Source organism: Alosa pseudoharengus, unplaced genomic scaffold, assembly GCF_046254945.1.
Source record: "Alosa pseudoharengus isolate Yale_2024_CS ecotype anadromous, Long Island Sound unplaced genomic scaffold, YU_APseudo_1.1 YU_APseudo_1.1_scf_8, whole genome shotgun sequence".
In the NCBI taxonomy this organism is placed as follows: Eukaryota; Metazoa; Chordata; class Actinopteri; order Clupeiformes; family Clupeidae; genus Alosa; species Alosa pseudoharengus.
In genome coordinates, this window is record NW_027468870.1 from 36,845,323 (window position 1) to 36,867,611 (window position 22,289).

Genomic DNA, 22,289 nt, shown 5'->3' on the forward strand with positions numbered 1-22,289 from the left:
TTTTGGAAAATTGTATGTTGTTGAATAAGCTGATACTTGTGATAATAAGCTGAAACTAGTAACTGGTTTGTGGTATTAGTGTTTGATTGGCCAGCCAACTCACCTGATCTGAACCCAGATCACCAGACACCAGACCCAACAATACAGACGATCTGAAGGCCGCTATCAAAGCGACATGGGCTGATTGCCTCCCTAACACAGTGCATTAATGTAGTAATTTGTGCAAAAGAAACCCCAACCAAATATTGAGCGCATACATTAACCATTTCAGATAAGTCAGATTTGTTTGTTACTTTTCAGAAGGTCAACATTTCTGTATTATAAACTTTTTAGTCTAATATTTTGAGGTACTGGATTTTTTATTTCCATGAGCTGCAAGCCATAATCATCAAGATTAAAAAAAAAAAAAAAGGCTTGACATATCTCACTTATGTGTAATGAATCTTTATGAGGTTCATTTTTTTAGATTAATTACGGATAAATTACGGGAATTTTTTTTTTTAGATGCACCTGTACAGTAACCTATATGGATTATGTTATAGGTATTCATATTAGGAAGACCTAATATTGTTCGACTATATAATTGCATAAACAAGAAATGTATTTTTATTTAGGATTAATTATATGATTGTATATAAAATCAAGTCATAAAAAAGAGTGTGGAATTTGGATGTAAAGAAACCTTTCCCTTTTCTATATATATACATATAGATAGATATAGTTTTTCTATAGTTGTTTTTTTATATCACCTTGCCTACTCTCTTATATGTCCATATTTATTTTATGCTGGTCTCTAGACTTCATTCTTGCACTGTTGGACTTACTCATTTGCACCATCACCATGACACTCACTCACACCGAGCACCTTACCTTACTATGCAAAGAGAATTACAGGCTCAATACCTGCCTCAGTCATTGCAAGCGCCTCATGATTAATCACCCACTATGTGGATACTGTTTTTAGACTTGATTTAGATTTTGTGTTATTTAGTATAATTTGTATTTTAGTATGTTCCTTATCTTCTACTGTCCTTATTGCTTAGTAGTGTTTTTTTTATATTATATACTTTTTTCTGCTGTTAGTAAATGTGTGTGTGATGTCTGTATGCTACTGAGACCTTGAATTTCCTCTTGGGGATCAATAAAGTATCTATCTATCTCTATCTATCTATAACAAATGACAATGTTATCTCTATAGTGTACATTTAAGATTATGTTTATGGTTCCTAGCAGATGTATTTGTCCAAAGCAACTTACAATGGCATCAATAAACATTACATCAACATTAGAATTAACAGTTTAAGGTTTGTGATATTTCTACCAAAGTAATTTATTTTGTCTACAAAGAAAATTAGAAAATTATTACAAACTGTAGCTTGTAATAAATCATTCTATGATGTCCAGCCAGCCAGCACAACACATGTGTTAGACTTAGTGACCATTACCTGTTGAAAGGAAAAATGTCACTTGACGAAAAACAGAGCACTTAAGATCTTGTCCAGACATGACCAGTGTTTTGTCACTTACTCCTTTCCTCTGCCTGATGTTGAATATACAAAGGAGCCATGAGAGTGATTAGTCAAAAAGTTGCCTCTGGGATAAAAGATAAACAAACAGATGTATGATATCATTGGCTTTTAAACGACTTGTCCGTTGTCCACAATATCATTCATGAGCCTAGTTCTGACCTGTTACAACGGCACTGTAGCCAAGCAATTGAATCATTTTTATATTCATTTTTTCCATTCACAATATGTTGGGTCTGGACTTGTCTACGGTAGCATGCAAAAAAGGCAACCTGGATCAGCACCTTCAAAGCTACCTTATAGTCTCAATTGCTGCTACAGTCTTGGGAGTATTGAATTACTCCGAGGTCACAGGCAAATGTAGTCAGAGAATGGGAATGATGCAAGAGAGTTTTCATATTCACATAGTTCAACATAGTTACGAGTTACAGCCATGGAAAACTAGTGTAAGAACAGCTTGTGGGCACTAAACACACTTCAGTGGTAACTGGGTTCCATTGAAAGATTTCTAAAACAAAATGAATCAAGTAAAAACACTGTAGTATTATATTTCCTCTTTTGCATTCTAAACAAAGACATCATGAAATGGACTGCAGCTGGCACTAAAATGTGTAAAACGAACATAGAGGAGAAAGGTCAAATCTATGCAAGACGTGCAGACTCGGTGCGTACTCGCCAAAGATTTGAAAATAGACGTCTCCTCCTTTTCCTTTTCTGCTCTGACTGATTCATCACAATGCTTCTTATTTTGGACTGATATCTCAGAGGCCCAATCTGATTTGAATCTTTGCTTGGTATTTGGTTGGTAAATTCCATGGGTCTCTCTAAGGCACTCCAGATGAGAATAACTCTGTAATGTTGTTGGTTGAATGAGACATGACTTATCATGATACTGTAATATGCTTTTGAGCACATTTCACACTAAAAATGCTACCTTTAAAAGGTACACCAAGGCAGTCAAATACTAAAAGTCAAAGATAAGCCATTGAACTGTCTACCAAACTCTACAGGAATATAAAATGGCAAAGACCCCTCCTCTTAGCAATGGTACAGTAGTATGATATCAAAAGAAGACAAAAGAAGGTATTATGACACTATTTCAGATTTTTTTTTTTTAGCAGAAACAGATATACAGAAATTAATCTACCTCACTTTGACACAGGAACCCAGTCAAGAGGGATTGATTGGTATGCATGCTCTGCTCTCCCTCGCTGTAAAAGGCTGGGAAAGAAGGGGACAGGTTCAGGAATTCTTGGAGAAGGGGCACTGGAAAAACTGATTGCATATGTTGCATATTGGGTGTTCCCTCACTGTGCTTCTTCTGCTATATAGTGACAGAATCCTTTTAGCAGATGGCTCAGGGTTGTGACGTTATCATCATGAATACCTATATGATGGGTTACAGACGTACGGCTGAATCCAGACAGTTGCTGTTCAGGTGACTTCGAGGTCAAGGTTCCAACCTGCCTTTTCTCAGTTACCTTGGCAAATATTTCCAGGTGTCATTTCTATCAAAAGGACAAGCTTTTATGTGGAAATTTTCTCTAAAAGCCTTGACAATGTTTTAGTAAGTTTCCAAAAGCAGTTTATTTTGCTAAACTATCAGAGACAAACACTTGAAATTGGCAAATCACTGGGGAACAGTGAACAATGGAGTTAAAAGAAAAAAACGTACCCGCTAAAAAGCTGTTAATCTTTCTGGCTGACAGAGATAATATTACTTGAATTCCTAAGGGCAACCATGGAGATGGAAACCAAGGAGACATTACAAATGGGATAATTTGTGCATGGCCAACACCTTGATTGACCCTCTGGCCTGTAAGACCAAGCTCTAAATGATTGATGAAAACTGGAGAAAAGGGATAAACTCGAGAGCCCAAATTATATATCCTGAGCAAGAAAGAGTACCTGTAGGGAAAAACAGGCTTGTGAGTTCGACTTCCTTTTTACCCAGAAATGACGTTTACCTCCTGGGTTTGCGTTCCCTCTGATAAGATAAGACTTCCTTTGTCCCTGTTTTACGTCAAATCCGCAAGACAGCTCTCATTAGCAATCCTTTGCCTTCAGGGGATTTTCCTCCAAAAGGTGTAACCCAGTGATGATGGCATTCAGCCAGTAGTTCCCCTGAACCGCCGGCCTGTCAAAGGTTCCTGCCCTATAATGTCTGAGAGGAGACCCAGGGTGTACAGAAGAGACCGGAGACAGAGCACATGGGGCTTATTAACATTCCCTGTGCTACACATCTCTGGATTGTGCAATCCAATATGTGGCCTGTCTGAAAACAGCAATAACTTGGCTGATGGGCCAAAAGTATAAGGGGAATAGTTTCCCCCCATGGCTTGGGTTCATTATGTCATCAGCATGAATGGCACATGTTGTTGTTGGAAACCGTTGGCAACTTGGTTTGGCACATTGCTAGCAAGAGGAGTTAATGTCAAGACCATAACAACTTTGTTCATGATGTTTACACTGTGTTTAATCACACATTACATAAGCAATATACATTCATACAATCCGTGTGGTTCAGCATTCTATTTCGTGCAGAAAGATAGATAGATAGATAGAAAGACAGAAAGAAAGACAAATAAAGAAAGAAAGAAAGAAAGAAAGAAAGAAAGAAAAAAAATGCATTTATTCACATTGCAACTTTTGTGTACGCTAATAATCTGCATCATGTGTCTTTATGAGTCTTTGCTGGCTTTGCACTAGGAGTCAGTGGCCGTCGTCATGATTAAAAGCAGTCTTCCATCAGGAGAGCATGAAAAGACTGGTGATCAGTGGGGAACAGCAGAGGCAAGGTACATGTGTGCATCACTTTGAGCCAAGACAATTATATAAGTGAGCCAAGAAAGGGTTAAATAAATATCACTCAGCCTCCTCTTTCCTTTTTCACCATGACTTAATCAGAGTGTGTCTGTCCAGCTCCTGAAACCAGGAGAGTGTGTAGGACGAAGGGGCCAGCTGCATCCTCCCGATTCCCGCTAAGAGCAGCCGCTGCAGGCGGTCAGCGTGAAGACCCTTGGCTCTGCCATTGTGTCTGATCAGGGAGAAATGGAGCTGGTCGTTTGTCCATACGGCTTAGTCATTTTAAACGCCCACGTACGGGTGGGAGGAAATCCAAACTGAGCAGAGCTCTACTTTTTTATATTCTACTGAATGTACAAACAAACACACACACACACACACACACATGACAGTGAAAAGTCTGATACTACAGTATGCTCTTAACATATGGCTCGGCTTATTCACAAAGAGAAAGATCCCCTTGTGTCAAGTCAACTGGCTGGTAAGTGAGCATTGTGAAAGCGGCTCTTAAGAAGCACTCAAAGCACTGTCCTCATCAGTGTCTGTGGCACCCACCGTATGCTTTGTTTCTGAGGTAACAAAGAACAGATGGTGAAGTGAAATGACTTGTATCATATTTATAATATTTGGAAGCAAGCTGCAAGCTGCTTTGTGGAACTGCCCCACTTCCTGAGGTAATAAAACATTGCTGTAAGCTGGAGTATCTCTCCAAGATGATAAAAATATGATAGAACAGTGCAGTTACAGTAACATAATTCAACATGTCTTTCACTCAAGTCCAATTTTACTGTCCAAGATACTGGACTGAACATTTCTGTCAAACAACCAAAGCAGATTGAGATGGAAAGGTTTAGTCTCAGAACTGAACAGACAACATAGAATAAAATATAGAGTTGGGTAGAATAGAATAGAATAGAATAAAATAGAATAGAATATCTTTAATGTCATTGTACATGTACAACAGAATTTAAAAGCGCATTGTCTTTATCTGTGCAGAGAGAAGGAAAACATGCAACCACACACATACTCAATACATTCCATTCTCATTTCATACGTAAAATCAGGTTTTAGCAGCATTTAGAGTGGCTATGGCTCTGGGGTAGAAACTGTTTTCTGCGAACAGATGAAGATAGTGTCCTGCACATAAATTTGTATTAATAAGCTTTGCTATATAAACACAGAGCTGCATAATTGCAATTTGTACAAGTTAGTTAGACTACACTGTGTCTGATGACTTATGCATGACTTTTCTGCATAAACAAACTGCTTGTGGTGACTCTGGTGAAGAGAAAATATTCAAATCAATGATTGAAAATTAAACGATTGTGATGTCATTCATGATTAAGCACACCTCATATTGGGATTGCTTAAATTGATGTAAAACATCTGTTCAAATTTTATATTACGTCATTAAGTAGCTAAATGCAGTAAGATATATTTGCCTGAGATTTTACAGGCTAGCCATCAATTTCTTTATTACAGTCCTCTAATGATAATATCTTAGCAACACTGCCCAGGTAATAAGTAACAATATGATCAGGAAGCATGTCTCTCTTGAAAGAACTTGTTTACCAGTAAAGGTTACAAAACCTTGAAAGGATATAATGCCATTGCAACATGCATGCAAGTAGAAGCAGGCATGACTACAGACTACAGTATCGGTAATCACTATGGCCATGCATCTCTTTCCTAGCATACAACTATATACATACTTAAGAGCTCTAGGGGTGGAACACTTTATTTAAAGGTGCTCTAAGCGATGCTGGGTAACGTCACTTGTGTTGACTTTCAAACAAAACAGAGAGCTAGCTCTTTACTTCCTCCCCCTCCCTCCCGTGCTGCTCCCGTGCAATTGAACTAAACGCGCATCTTGTCTGTGATTTGCTGGAACAGTTTGTTATGTTTTTATGGGCTAGGTTTGCCCAGGTTGTTTTTGTTGCCATTTTTGGAGCCTGGGCTATCCACAGAGATACAGTGTATTCAGGACACAGACAGCTAGCGGTTGGTTAGGTGATGTTTGCAGTAAGTGACATAAAATGTTTTAGCCTAAAAAACGCATGGCATCGCTTAGAGCACCTTTAAGATGGCAAACATATCACAGAACTGTTAGGAAACATCAAATGTACCTCATGCTGGTATATATTTAACACACTGTTTAAATATATAAGACCCCCACCACCTTTCTTCACTCTAAACACTGGTACAAAACACTTCCATCACCCCCGTAGTTATACACACAAGTTTACAGTTTGTAGTGTTTTTAGGCTGTAGTATCAACTGGAACTTGCTTTAGTTCCGCCCTCAGGCTTGAGTTGATGTAGCATGTGTACCCTCATACCATGCAAAATGCTAAACAGTTCTCCCTGTACTGCCCATGAAATATTCAATAACATTTAATAACTTATTTATATTGAATATTTAACAGACTAAAATACATATAAATGTGCAGGAGAATGTTCTCACTTGGAATCATTTAATGGATCTCACTATATCATCCCCAAACCTCTAACATAATGGTGCTTAGATTCCTAAACATACAAATCCAAGATGCATTCTATATATATATATATATATATATATATATATATATATATATATATATACACAGTAAAATTGACAGAGTTGTTTTCGACTCTAATAGAGTCGATTCTGACTCTGTCATAGAGACCCATTGGTCCCACCCCACAGAGAGTAAATTTGACTCTTCTCCTAGAGCACATTTTTCAGAGTTAAATTTACTCTATAGAGAGTTGGAAAATCACCAAGATAAACTCCACAGGGAGTAAAGAAAAATCTACTCTATAAGCCAACAACTCTTTCCAGAGTCATCTTAACTCTTAATGGGGTAATCTTAGTTTATCTCTATTCAGAGTTTATTCCCAGCTACTCTTGCTAGAGTCACCATTTTGCTTGTCTTTATTTACCCTTTATCAAGTTCTACAAAATCTGAAGGACATAGACAAATTATTGAAAAAATATTTATTACAAAATATTATGTTAATGTATCAATATACAATATATTTCCTTTTGTAAATGCATGTACAGTACAACACATTTGGCATCAAATGGAACAAAGCCACTAGAACATAATATCAAGTTGTTGTTAGTGATACATTAGCTTACATACCAATTTTACTCACTCTACAGTCTGTACTGAAACATTCTAGCATCACAGACATGTTTAAGTCCACACATTCTAACAGTGAAGCTACACCAGGCGCGTAACTGAAGCTTTACGTTCGCATAGCGTCTGCTGCAACAATTAGCTGGCACTATAATCAATGGAGGTAGCTACACCAGATGTGATAGCGGCGCGTACGTTTGAAAAAAATGAATTTTACGCGTCGCGAACAGATCGCTTCAGTTACGCGCCTGGTGTAGCTCATACCTAAGGCATGATCCAATGGATGGGGCCTAGAAGAGATTTAAGATGACTTAAAGTATGATTCATTTCCTCAACACTTTGCTTATCACTCAAAAAACTGAATAGTTTCCTCAACCTGTATCTCATGTACAGCAGAATGCATAACAGGAACCACTGTATCAAAATCTACCGCCAAATCATTACTTGTGTGTTCACTACAGTTATTTTCCAAAACATGAACATTATTAACGCTATACTCATGTAACCTTTCCAAATGTTTTCTAAAAGCCAGAAAATGTCCCTGAAACACCCAGTCTCACCATACTTTAACCTGAGTGTTCTACCGGGACACAGCCCATGTGGTGATTCTGCTACCTGGATCCTTTTTTGCAGTTCGATGCTGGAGGAAGAAAGACCTTTACTCTGTTTAATAGTCTTCTCTTTGAACATAGTTGACCACCTCTCAAAAAGCTTCGCTGAAATCTCACCAAACAGTAACAGTCTTGCTCAATCTGATCCATTACATCCACAAATCGAGAGAATGTTGCAAGCATATGAGGTGATTGAGGGTCATGGACCATTTTTTCTGACGATAATCAAACGTTCACCTTCAGCCGCACAACTTCTTCATCAGAAGAATGCTTCATTAGAGATACCGCCTCTCTCAGCTGTTCTTCATTCAGGACTGGCTCGGGCACATCTTCAGAAGCTGGTCCTCCATTATGTTCATTGTGTGCTGGACTTTGTGGTTCCTGAGGCTTTCCTCTGAATTGTTTTAATGCGTCAGGCCAGGTACCCTGATCCGCTGGCTGGATCATAGAAATGTTCCTATAAAACAGTATAAAGTAGGGTGAGTTACAGCATTAAGGGGAAATCCAGCGATTTTCCAAATAGATCTCCATTTCTTGGATCACCGAGTATGTAAAACGAAAACAATCGGTTTTACATAGCTCGAGTTGCTACAGCCAGCAGCTAAAGCGACTGTGCAGCTACAGCGCTACACTCTGGGGTCATGAACATTGGGGCTCAGGAACATGCCCCTAGAGTGTAGCGCAGTAGCTTCGTGGCTGCAGCATCTCGAGCTAAGTGAATCCGATTGTTTTTTTGTTTTTTGTTTTTTCCCTGTACCGACAGTTCTCGGTGACCTTGAGAAATGGAGATCAATGTGAAATTCAGTGCACTGTAAACAATGTATTTGATCTTAAACAGATTCATTACAATTTGTATGCAGAAATACTTATGAAATGGTTTCATTTCAAGTTCAATCATTTAAAAGAAACAAAAAATACTGTTCATCTGGTGGTTGAGATACTGGGATTTAAAGTCAAAAGTCAAGCACAGCATGACAAATCCACACACTCGCATCTGTGCAAAATTATCTTTTTATATAGCTTTTGGTCATAGGCCTTTTTCAGGATTCCTGAAGAGGGTCTATGACCGAAATCTAGAATAAAAAGATCATTTTGCACAGATCTGATGTGTGGAATTTTTTTGAAGAAAAAAAAAATACCTCAGTGTGGGTTTCAGTTTAGGTTACCTTTGTGTTAATGGGCAGCATAAAGATTTTACCAATATTTAACTAGGGAAAAAATGCCACTTACTTGCTCTACCCAATCATCTCCCTTGGGCTTATTTGGAGACAAGGCAGTGGTGTCATCTGAATCACATAATGCATCTACTACAAAGCAGAGGACAGAATAAATCAGTAATATAGTCATGTCCAGTACCTGTGACGGCTGTATGTCATGTAGTCTTTGATGACTGAGATTTTTAAACACTAAATAGGCTCAAAGACGGACATAATCAACATCCACAAACCCCACAGAGTGGCATTCCATCAAAACAATGTGTTGCAACCGCTGTTGATATATTCACAAAACTTGTACCAAGTTTTAACTACATTCCATAATACAACTCACCATCATCTTCTGCAGGCTTCAGCTTTAATACACCACAATTTGGATCCTTCACCACATCTTCAGACACATAGTTGTCAATCTTCTGTACCAAACTCATCATACATTTTAGCCCAGCTTGGTGTTTGGCTTCAATATCAAATTTCATGAACACTAAAATAAAAATTAACAGAACATTACAAAAAAAACCTGACAATAGACTTAAACAATGCAACAATTGAATAAATCAGTACCTTGGTTAAAGAAATCCTCTAGAGTGGCATCAGTTTCCACCATTTTAAATGTATCTGGTCTGCCTGGTATTTAACTTTCACCAACATCCTGAAAAAACATAAAATCAAACATTCAGACAAAATCAACACTACTTTTAAAACACTTTCTTAAAACAAACCAGGTAACAACTCTCAGTGACACTGACTAAACTAGTAAATGTGGCACGTGCACCTGTTGGCACTTTGCACTGAACACGTGTCTTCTATGCTATCAATGATGCACATTCAGCAATCAACACATGTCCTTGATAGTAAATTAATGCAGCTAGTTTTGAAATAACCAACTTGTGAAGGCCAAATTCATGCTTATGGATGCCTGCTTTACGTGAAACAAGCTTTTTAGTAGAGCATGACCTTTAAGCTAATTTGCCCTATTAATGACTGTTAATGTTAAGTAGCTAACAACAGTAACTGTTACCTCATTAAGCTAACCATAGCCTTTATTTGATATCTGATTTGCATTATGCTAAGCTGCCAATGAGAGCTACGTTGGCTGATAGGCTAACCAAGTCAATGTTAACCATTAAAGACGATTATACTGGTATCATATTTGGTTGAGTAAATATTAACATGATAAAAAAACGTATAGCATTGTACAATACAGGAGCACGAATTGACATGTACCTCATGTTACACAGAGGTAACGTTAACGTTCATGTTAACTTTCAACCTTCGTTAGCAGTTAACTTAACGTTAACGTTAGCCCCTGAAGGTCAACACATTTCAGAACGATATCTTGACCATACATTTACGTTCAGTTTACACTCCTCTTTCGCGTCACCACTTATCATTTATCATTTTCGCGGCATACTACGGAACATGTGAAATAAATCTCTAGTAAGTGTATTTTAGATGAACATCTACTCACCTTCAACTGCAACAGAGAGATTCTTCTAATCAGGCTCCGTCGCGTCGCTGCAGTCTCAAATGGAAGGAAGTGGGTGATAAGCTACTAACGTTCGTCTCTGACGTGAGATACCAGAGGGCACGTTTCGCCAGTTAGTAATTTGTCTGAGCCCTTACACAATTGCATGTAACAAACATACAATAATAATAATTATTATTATTATAATGTTTGTTCGCTTTGACTATTCTTTGTGAACAGCAATAGGCTTGATAACAGAGACTCCGTTTATAGCCTGGTTTATGGGTGATAGCTTAGCAGTATTTGCCTATTTTACTGTAGCACATGCTAGCCTACAAACTTGCAAGTAATTTTTTAGTAGCCTAGTCCAGAAAAAAATCTTAAAGCTACCGAATGACTTTGGAATTAACCAGAAGAAAAACACGATTTTTTATGAATAATATCCAAATAATAATTAGGCAGACATCTCCCAAAAAAATTTCTAAAATGGCGTCCAAATGAGAAAATGGGGTGGATGATTAACTCTTGTGATTTTAACTCTGTTTTTTAACTAATATGCTAGAGTACATTTTACTCCAACTGTAGTAAATGTAACTCTATTAGAGTCAATAACAGTCTACTCTGTCATTTTAACTCTTGGAATTTTACTGTGTATATATATAATCAAAAGCATGGTAAACTGAGCAGATTATGTGATTATTGTATTTTATGTCATTATGTTAATATCAGTGTATATATCCTAATGCATCAAGGAAAGCTCTTTCAGGGTTTTTCAGACTGCTTTGCAATAAATGTCAGGATCATATTGGAAGTATTTTGATGGAAACAGATCTATGACTTTCCATTCTACTGACCCAAGAATCAAGGTAGGATAAATCCATTAACAAGTGGCATAATCCATGACATAAGGAACGCCTCTGTTTTCACTGGAGGAATGGAAAAATAATCCTGCGGAGTGAATGCCACCTCTGGGGTGCTCCTACAGCATATCGGAGAAGATCTGACAAATCACACACACACACAGACACACACACACACACAGACACACACACAAACACTCCCCCAAACCCACCTCCCTGGGGCTGTCACATTAATCATCAGCTACCTAGAAACTTGCTAAGAGCCTATCAGGTTTTATCAAGTAAAATCTCCAAAGGCTATGCTTTTGATGTTGCCTCCGTTGCGGAGGCCTCTAAGAGGAGCCCAGCCTGACACCTGAATGAAGCGGCTTCACACAAATGGCATGAATATAAAGTAATCTCTGTCAGCACTTACTAGCGCCGCCACAAAAAGCTTCTCTTTTGGCCGTCAAGGGCCAGTGACAGGCCAAGGAACTCCCCCTAACCTCAGCTGTCTGTCACTGAAATATCATCCCATTTATCAGGCTCACTTCACAGATCTCAGAGCCTCTGACAGCATCACTTTACAGTCAGCCCAGCTCTGGTGCGGATCTCTATTTTTATGGCATAGTCGTTATGGATAGACAGAAGCTTCTAAAATGTAAATCACTGGAGAGGATGGGGAAATGTCTGTAACTAAATCTTAGATCTCACCCTAAGAGTTACTGGCAAGTATGGTATGGCTTCACACTAGCTTATCCTTCAGCAGAGGCGTAGCACCAAATTCTGGGCCCTATGCACAAGTGGTGGCCAGGGGCCCCCCCCCCCCCCCCAACCAACCAACCAACCACCGGCTGTAAGCATGAAGCATGAGGTTCACAACTAACTACTATCTAATCACACACTGAATTAATCTAACAACTCTTATATGTACTGTATAACAGAAAATAATCTTATTACCCAAGACTTCACTGAATTTCTGTTTTATTTGAAGAATGTTTAAAAGCTAGAACATGAAATGAATGAAAACACTTTTGGCTGAGAGAACAGCTATCTATACAAATTGAACACTTTTGGCTGAGAGAACAGCTATCTATAGCTAACTGAGTGTGATGCGTTTCACAAGTTAGCTTTGCTACTAATTTGACAGCCTTTCCTCATGAACCTATATAACATTGAGCCTACTAAGTTAAGCTATTAGCTCATAATAATTTTCGAATTAGTAGGCTATTGAAATGTTGTGGTAGGCTATAAATCAGGCATCATGTTATTTCTAATTTTGTGTTAATGCTGTTTTAGCACTGATAATCGCGGATTCGCGGTGGTATTGAAGTGTTTTGTAACCTTCAGGAGTTCATTTCATTTGTAGACTATTGCTTTCACATTGGGCTCACCTTTCTTGGGAAAGAAGGCTGTTAACACTTGTTTTCCCTCATTTATTTTTTTCTCCCTTTCTTGCCTCTCTTTTCTTTTCTGGGAACCGGATTTAGCTTTCTTAGACTTAAACATCTTCACACTGTGACCGTCTGCGTTGCCGCTTCTGCAGAATGAACGTTACTTCAAAAATGCGCCTAGCAGGGGAAGGCGGACTGAACCATTTCGTGCAAGGGAGAGGGTGCCTGCCCTCAAACAATGTTGGCTTGGACACAATTTAATACATCAATCAACTGATGCATTTACCCGAAATATTTGCATCTATATTAGTTAATAACATTTATTAAGATCTTTAAAATAAGGAAATTATTTATTATTAAGGAAAATAAAATTCAACTCCTTAGGGGCCCTCCCCCCACTTGGGGCCCGGGTAATTTATTCCCACTTGTCCCCCCACTACGACGCCCTTGTCCTTCAGCGCACAATAAAAGACACATAAGCCTTAATGTTCTAGACACTTCTGTGTTTCTTCTCCTGAAGCTCATACAGACAAAAATATTTCTGTAGACTGAAAAAGCACAAAGTACAAATTATGTAAAGGATCATTACATGTTAAAAAATATGTTTTTAATGAATCATACCATACATTTCCAATTAGTTTCAAACAATATTGAGAAACCGAAATGTACCTGACCAACACATAACAAACTGCCTTGTTGAAATCTTGTAGGGTTGTGAAGCACTGCAGTAAATCAGTCAGCAGGGATCACAACATCAGGGCCAAATGAAACTGCTTTACAATACTTAAGCATGACCACAAGTATGGCTCTTCAACCGCTACATCATGCTTTTTTCCCATCCTCCTCTGTCTGCACTGCTCTCATGGAGAGAACTTCTCCAGGCTCGATCTGGGAGTTTGGGCCTTTCTCTGTCCACACACACACAGAAACACACACACACACAGACACACACATAGACACACATACTGTACACACACACACACACACACACACACACACACACACACACACAGACACACACACACACACACACACACACACACACACACACACAACACAAAGCACAGACTCGTTCCAGATGATTCCCTTGAAACTGTTTTGCACTAATGGCACACATTCAAGCATTACGTCCCTTTTCTCAGTAGTGCTACAGCGCTGAAGACCGCGCAAGAGCGATCGCATTCGCCTGACTCCAGTAGGAGGCCTGGGGCAAAGGGGACTCAACAAGGGCCTGCTTCTAAATCCCATCAGCAGCATGAAAAGGCTTGGCTTCTGAAAAGTTATGTGATCCTGATACTCTGTGTGCATTTCACATCAAGGCCTTTCTGAGATAAAACGGTTCATGAACAAGTGAAAAGAGTGAAATGTGAACACAATTGATATGTCTAAATAAGATTGCCTATAGAATTCTTTCCGATGTTTCAATTGTTTGTTTTTGCAATAAGAAAAGAAGTCTGTAGATGTAGACTTTCTGGTCTGTTCCATAGCCATGATGACGAGCCATATATCTCTCTGAATGGGTTGTCTCATCAATTACCACTGACATTGAAGTTAGGGTCATAGCCTCTGAAGTACTGAGTGAATTTGACCCCTCGTTAACAAAGAAGATTGCAAGAAACAAAATGTTTATAAACTCAAGCACTGGCTCCATCTCCATAAACTGGCATATGGAACGCTGTTGATTTAGCACTGCAGGGTTGGGTCTGGACTCCAGGTTTTTACAGAGTCGGACTGGGAGAGAGCATGGGTAGTGTAAGCCTTTAACAGTGCAACAGTGACAGCTTTTATGTGGCTCATGTCGTCAGGCGTTTGGCATTGATTATTTCGTGATTAATTGGGTGAGCATCCTTGACATATCCAAGACACACATTCACACACAATCTCTCAGTCTCAAACAGATGTGTTACCACGCAAACCTTTTCAAAGCTCTTATCTTGAACACATCTCCAGTTGTTTGATGATTTGAAGTTGATCTTCTGTTCAGAGAACATGAACAAGAATGTGTCAAATGAAGGTGAAAATATTTTAGACAGATCTCAGAAATGGTTGAACTGAATGGGCACAGATACCCACCAACCCGATGTGGTGAAGCTTCATTTTGCAAACAATTCAGCTGTTATGTAATATTGAACAGGAGGTAGGAGGAGAGAGGGGATACTGTTATTACCCTGAGCAACCAAACACAGGGACATGGCCAAGTAAACAAAACCCCTGACTCCAGAAATTAGCCCTTGCCATTAGTACATGCCAGAGTTGCTTTGTGTCAAGGATTTGATTACTGTAATTATGCTGTGAGTGACACTAATGGACTATTCATACATATTACAATTATGACAACTTATCAAAAATACTGCAACAAATATGGGGGATCAATTATGCATTCAGGTCCAACAGATGCTGCTATTTCTTCACATAAGACAATTCTAACAGGTTATGGTTAATCTCATTCACTATTAATCTTTTTTTTTATTTTTTAGATTTTTAAAAATATACTAATTCCTGTGGGCCATCATGATGGTACCAGGAAGTACATCAAATAAGGGCGAAACAACAACAATGAAAAAAGAACAATTTCAGAATTTCATCTCTACTTTTACATATGCTTCCCTCAATACTTATTGATTATACGGTATAATTTATACCGACCCACCCCTACCAACCCCCCTCCCTTCCTCCAACCCACTCTACCATCCGCCGCCCACCACCACCCCCACCTCCACCCCACCCTGCACATTGCTGGTCCACATTCAAAACAGGACCAACATACACATAGGCCTATCCACACACACACACAACAAAAAAGAGGGAAACAATTAGCAAAAGGGGTTCTAAAGACATGCTCTAGAGGGTATTATAAGTTTGGCTCCATTCGCTATCAAATTGTTTATTTTTATTTTTATCCTCTGACATTGATCTTTCAATACACAAGTAATACTTAATTAAGGCCTTCCAGTTCTCTATTGAAGGTGCTTCCTTATTTTTCCAGTTTTGCAATATTCGTTTTTTTTAAATAAGAGTGTAAAAAGTGTAGCCAGTTAGTTATTTTTTTTTACCCCCAATATCTTGAAAAATACACATTCTTGGAGAAAATATGATTTTTCTGTTGGTATACTTAGATAACCAAATCTCTATACTCTCCTAAATCTTCTTGATTCCTTTGCAGTACCTTTACACAGAATTAACTCACTGCCTCAAATATGTGTGACACTAAAAATAAAAAAACGTAAAATTGGATGGGCATTCCATATCACTCCATTAACATATTTATTTGGAGGAAGATGTTTAGCTGTTTTTTTGAGAACCACTTCAGTGGCAGCTATCAGGCATGATCATCCTTAAATGCAAATCTCTCCCTGAGGCTTTTCATTCCACTATTTATTTTACACTTTTTACACTTTGTACAATTTTTTTACAATTTGTTATTGTGGTGTCTATAGTTATCTCCAACTTACTCTCTCTTACTACAGACATCCACTGTACTTTGACAGAATTTGACATTGGGATCTTTGAGTTTCTCCACTGTTTATGAGTCTTCAAAAATGAATTACCAGGCAGATTGTCTTTCAAAAATGTGCTCAGAACCTCTGGTTATATATCGGTGAGAGAGAGAGTTTGAATATTACCAACTGATTAAGAATGTGGAAAAATATCACTATGACAAATATCTGAAACGAGACCATTACCATCCATCTCTGCTCCCAGAGGGCTCAATAATCTGGAAATACATCACGTTTATAAGCTTTGAAATGTTGAAATGTTGAAATGTTCTCAATGCGTGGTGGTGCATTAATTGGAAATCAGAACCCAGGCAATACAATTAATCAAACTCCCTCAATTTCAAAGAGTAAAGCTGTAGTGAAACACACACACACACACACACACACACACACACACTAACTAGAGCTCTAACACACACACACTAGAGCTCTAACACTGAATTAAGAGTAGGATATTAACTTTAAACCAACTGCTCTATGGCCTCATTATCTATCTCTGAATACACACTGCTAATATGCTGTTGAAAAGACCCAAACTAAAACACCTCAGCTTCATCTTATGAGGATTTATATCTGGAGCAATGAAGCTAAAGAGAATAGTTTTTTTTTTATCATCCATTCATACTTTGAAAATATTTATTTAGCCTATATGTTATAGCTCATTTAGGCTAGAGCTAGTTTAGCACTTAGTGAGAGCCAGACCAGGATAGTTCACACTTTTTAGTTCAGCTAATGCTGGACTGTATCTGTGTATTTGTGTTTTTAAAGTTGCCACGTTGTCAAAAGACACATTTCTATATTAATGTAATAGGGTTTCCCCTTATCTTTCCTGAACAAATTGCCCTTGACTTTACCATGAATCTTCAAACTTATTCTTTCTTTATAGCATCACGAAAACGTCACACTTCAGAGAGCGTGTTGCACGTCTTTCAATACCATTTCCAGAAAGCACTTAGATGAGAGTTTACATTGCCCTCTGTCAATTTATAAAACACATGTGGTGACAGCAAATAATAACCCTGTCTGAAGGGGCTCACATGGCAACATTTTTTAAATATGACAATAGCGTTCGACATGGAGAGCAATAGGCAAGTCAATGCTTGTGGCATTGGTTTGCCAAGTGGAAAGTTTCTCACTGAACATGTGAGAACTTATCAGCCTTGACTTGCTGTGATAGCCAAATACTCCGACATATTAGAATGCTCTGTTTCCCATTCACAGCATGCTTTGTGTACAAAACATACATTTCTATGAGAAGTGGGTGGTCCGGATGTGACATCTTTCTTTGTTAATGATCAACATGTTGAGAAATTGTACTTTGAACACTCACACACAAGCACACGCAGCAGATTTGGTAATAATGCTATACACGTGCAGAGACAGGCAGATGCCAACATCAATCTTGTTGATGCCAGAGTAGCTTTTGATAATCAAAAATTGGCTCCCACTGGACTGGCTGCCACGGAAACTTGTAAGTGAAGTTATTCTATATTAGCTATGAAATTATGGACAGAACTCAAAAGGCTTGCAACAAAGGCCGGTCCGATTCTGCATATAAAAAGTGTTTTATAATCTATTGTATCTCCAGTTTACTTTCACCTCAACGTTTATATTGTATTTTAGTTTCACTTAACAATTAGCATGTCATGTTTTAAGCTGTAGCCTATCAATTCACTATTGAGATACATGCAAGAGTGGCAGAATGTTGGTACATTAGAAAATGTTTTAATTCTCTGTGTCTTACCACTGAAACAGCATTTTTAGAGCAGAGAATTTATATATGCCCTTTGACTTGAAAAGTAGAAGGAGTTTTTAAATTGTTGAAGAATTTCAAAAATGGACTTTCTCTCAAAGATTACACTGTGTTTAAAATGATGACTGAGATTGCACTGATCTGATCATCTTGACTCCCTATCTTTTTCAGAGATCATGGGGTCCAGTACTTTGCAATCTGTAGGAAATGTAGCATTGAAAGCTGCTTTTCTTCTATGCATGTTTGTGGAAAGCTGCAATGGTGGGAATATTTTAGTCTTCCCCGTGGACGGCAGCCACTGGATCAACATGAAAATTCTCATGGAGGACCTGCACGCCAGGGGTCACAGCATGACCCTTATCCGTCCGTCCACGAGCTGGTACATTCCGGAGACATCTCCCCTCTTCACCGTCATCACCGTCCCGGACGAGATCAAATTTGACGATTTTTTTGATGTCTATTTAAAGAAGCAAATAGAATTTCTGAAGGGGAAGGCGTCTGTGCTGAAATTCCTCAGCATTCAGTGGGAGTTCTTTGATATGCTGTCAAATGCCCACCGCCTCACTTGCGACTTGCTGTCACGAATGTTCGATGACAGAGAGCTTATTCAACGACTGCAAAATGAAAAGTTTGACCTCGTCCTCACTGATCCGGCCATCTCTGGAGGGGTTATGTTAGCCCACTACCTTAAGCTTCCCCTTGTACTGAACGCCCGCTGGATTTGTAGTGGTGAGGGTCATTTCGCCATTGCTCCCTCACCTCTGTCTTATATCCCTGTTCCAGGATCTGGCTATTCCGATAACATGACTTTTTTTCAAAGGGTGAAGAATGTCCTTTTTTATAGCACAATGCTCTTTCAGAACTATTTTGTGGTGGGGCCACATTATAAAGATCTATGCAAAAAGCATTTTGATGAAAACTGCGATGTTCTTACCTACACTCAGGAGGCTGACATCTGGCTTATGAGGCTGGACTTTGTCTTTGACTTTCCCCGACCCACCATGCCTAATGTGGTCTACATGGGGGGGTTCCAGTGTAAGCCATCCAAACCCCTCCCAGATGACCTGGAGGCTTTCGTTCAGAGCGCAGGTGAACATGGGATTGTTATCATGTCACTGGGGACTTTGGTCAAAGGGCTCCCCAGTGAGATTGCTGACGAGATAGCAGCTGCATTCGCAAAACTGCCGCAGAAGGTCATCTGGAGGCATCTAGGCGAAAGGCCATCAACGCTGGGCAACAACACCATGCTGGTGCAGTGGATGCCCCAGAATGACCTCCTGGGCCACCCCCAGATAAAGGCCTTCGTCGCCCATGGAGGCACAAACGGAGTTCAGGAGGCCATCTACCACGGGGTGCCTGTCCTCGGCGTCCCGCTGTTTTTCGACCAGTTCGACAACCTGCTGCGCGTGAGGAAGAGGGGTGGCGGGCTGATCCTGGACCTGTCCGAACTGAACCAGCACACCTTCCACACAAGCTTGCAGGAGATCACGCAGAACCCCAGCTACAGGGAGAACATGCAGAGGCTGTCTCGGCTCCACAGGGACCAGCCCATGAGCCCGCTGGACCAGGCAGGGTTCTGGATCGAGTTCGTCATGAGGAACAAGGGAGCTGCTCATCTACGCACTGACTCCTACAAGATGCCCTGGTACACCTACCACTCACTAGATGTCATTCTGATGCTGCTGTCTTTGGTTGGGCTCCTTTTGTTGACTACTGTAGCAGCTATTAGATATATGTGTTGCAGAATGTGCTGCAGAAAGAAAGTAAAGCACGAGTGACCTGATTGAAATGGATTAAATTTGTTGCCACATCAAATTGTGATCGGCTATTAAAATGATTGGGGACGGAACTTACTCCCTCTCTCCGGCTCTATATACCAACTCCTCTGCTTTGATCGTGCTCCAGATTATGATCATACCAGCCCAAGAGTTGCCAACAACAACAGCATATCACTGAAAAAAAAGTTCCTTGAATTTACATGATTTTAATGTGTACATCGGTCCCACATGATCAGAATGTGACATAATTTTTACACTTTTGTTCTAGTTAATCGTTTCTTGTAAAACACCCTCTGTATGCACGCCAAGTTTTGTGGAATTCCGTTCATGGGGGGCCACACAATAAATTAATTTATGTTACTATACACCAACTGGCCTGTAGGTGGCCGGAGACAGTTTTCTGTGAATATCTCGAGAACCGTAGGGCCTAGGAGGTCCACCTTTTTTATGTATGTTGGTCTTAAGGGGGCATGTCAACCCATCCCATTACCACTTATTTCATGTATAGCGCCACCTAGTTAAAAATTAAAAAGCGAAAAATTAGGTGTTTTCATCACAATATCTCTGGCTGACAAGGTCAAAACTGCACGAAATTAAAAGTGTAGGATCATTATGACACCCTCCAAATGCATGCCAAGTTTTGTGTACTTTCGTTCATGGGGGGCCTTACAATAAAATAATGTATGTGTACATTTAGTGACGTACACCAACAAGGATTCCCGGGACACTGAAAGACGGGGGTACACAAAACTTGGTGGGCATGTAACCCCACATGGATAGCATGGAACCGTAGTTTTTCGTTTTGATCTGTAGCCCCCCCGCTGGACTGGACCCCCCGAAAGGAGGGTAGGGCAGACACAGTTCTCTGTGAATATCTTGAGAACCGTAGGGACTAGGATGACCATTTTTTTCCGTATGTTTGCCTCCAGGGGTCATGTTAACCCATTTCATGTGCACACATGTGCACAAACAGATACTGTACACACACACACACATACATTCACAGTAATCATACGTATGACACATACTCACACAGTAGACATATGTACACTTGCATGCACAGGCACATACGCAGGCACACACACAAGCACGCACACACACACACACACACACACACACACACACATAACATAAACATGTACATGCACACATGCACACAATTCAAGAATTTCTCAGAATTATGAACAGGCAAGATGGAGGTGGGGTTGTATAAAATTAATTTTACATGTGGAATCTATGAACTAATCATGTTTTGGTACTTTTGTACTTTGGTACTTTGGTTGTCTAGCAGATACCAGTGAGAATTGAGTGTGGATAATGCAATTTAGTGAGACAGTTAGACGCATATAGGCCTTTCAGCGTGATTTTTTTTTGTGGAAAAAATGTGCTGGACTGGGCGGCGGTCATATTTTGTACCGCTCTGCGGTACATCTAGTTATTAGTCTGCCATTGGAGTCTATGGCAGCCCATAGAACGCCTGGCTAAAAAGTTCAGATTTTTTGGCAGAAAGTTTCGGGACACTCCACTCACCACTCACACTCATTTATAGACCTCTAAACCCAGCCGTCTAGCGCCACCAACCGGTCAAAATCTGGCCGAAAATTGAACCGCTGGGTCTAAAGTTATGCAATTTGGCACAGTGATTCAGCACTGTCCCATGATCACTTTCACCAATTTACAGAACTCTATACCCAACACTCTAGCGCCACCAATGGGTCAAACCTGGATTGCATTCACGCATGTAACCATTGAACGGTGCATCCAATTTTCACATATCAAGCACCGTTGGAATCCCTGGACCGACCTAAGTTCAATGACCCCTATTACGTCACTTTCCGCCACATTGGACCTCCGCCATATTGGATTTAGTCCAAACTCTACGAAAAGTTTCAGCAGTCACAAATTTAATCCGATTTTCACGGAACTTGGCAGAGATGATCTTCTGCATGAGCCGCATAAACGATACTTGTCAGATTTTTCAATTTCATTTTTGTTTGCCCGTGACAGCCAATCAAATACGGTGATGAACCCGCAAACAGGAAGTGGGCTAACATCTCGGTGACACTTTGAGTTAACATAGCAAATCTTGATACCATTAGTCAGGACACTGTCCCAATCACTCACAGCAATTTTCATGGATATACATTGAACACACTAGCGCCACCAGTTCAATTCTGCACATGCATTCATGCGCATGATCCTTGACTCTTTTGTCTGTTTTTCACAATTGAGGTAGCGTCTGAATCCTTGGACCATCCCGAGTTCATCGACCCCTATCCC

The 22,289-nt window shown here is 39.7% G+C and overlaps 1 pseudogene; it reads left to right on the top strand.

The window, feature by feature from the left end:
• Nucleotides 1–11,347: 11,347 nt before the first annotated feature.
• LOC143112143 (UDP-glucuronosyltransferase 2C1 pseudogene) lies at nucleotides 11,348–20,009 on the top strand (annotated as a pseudogene).
• The last annotated feature ends 2,280 nt before the right edge of the window (nucleotides 20,010–22,289 follow it).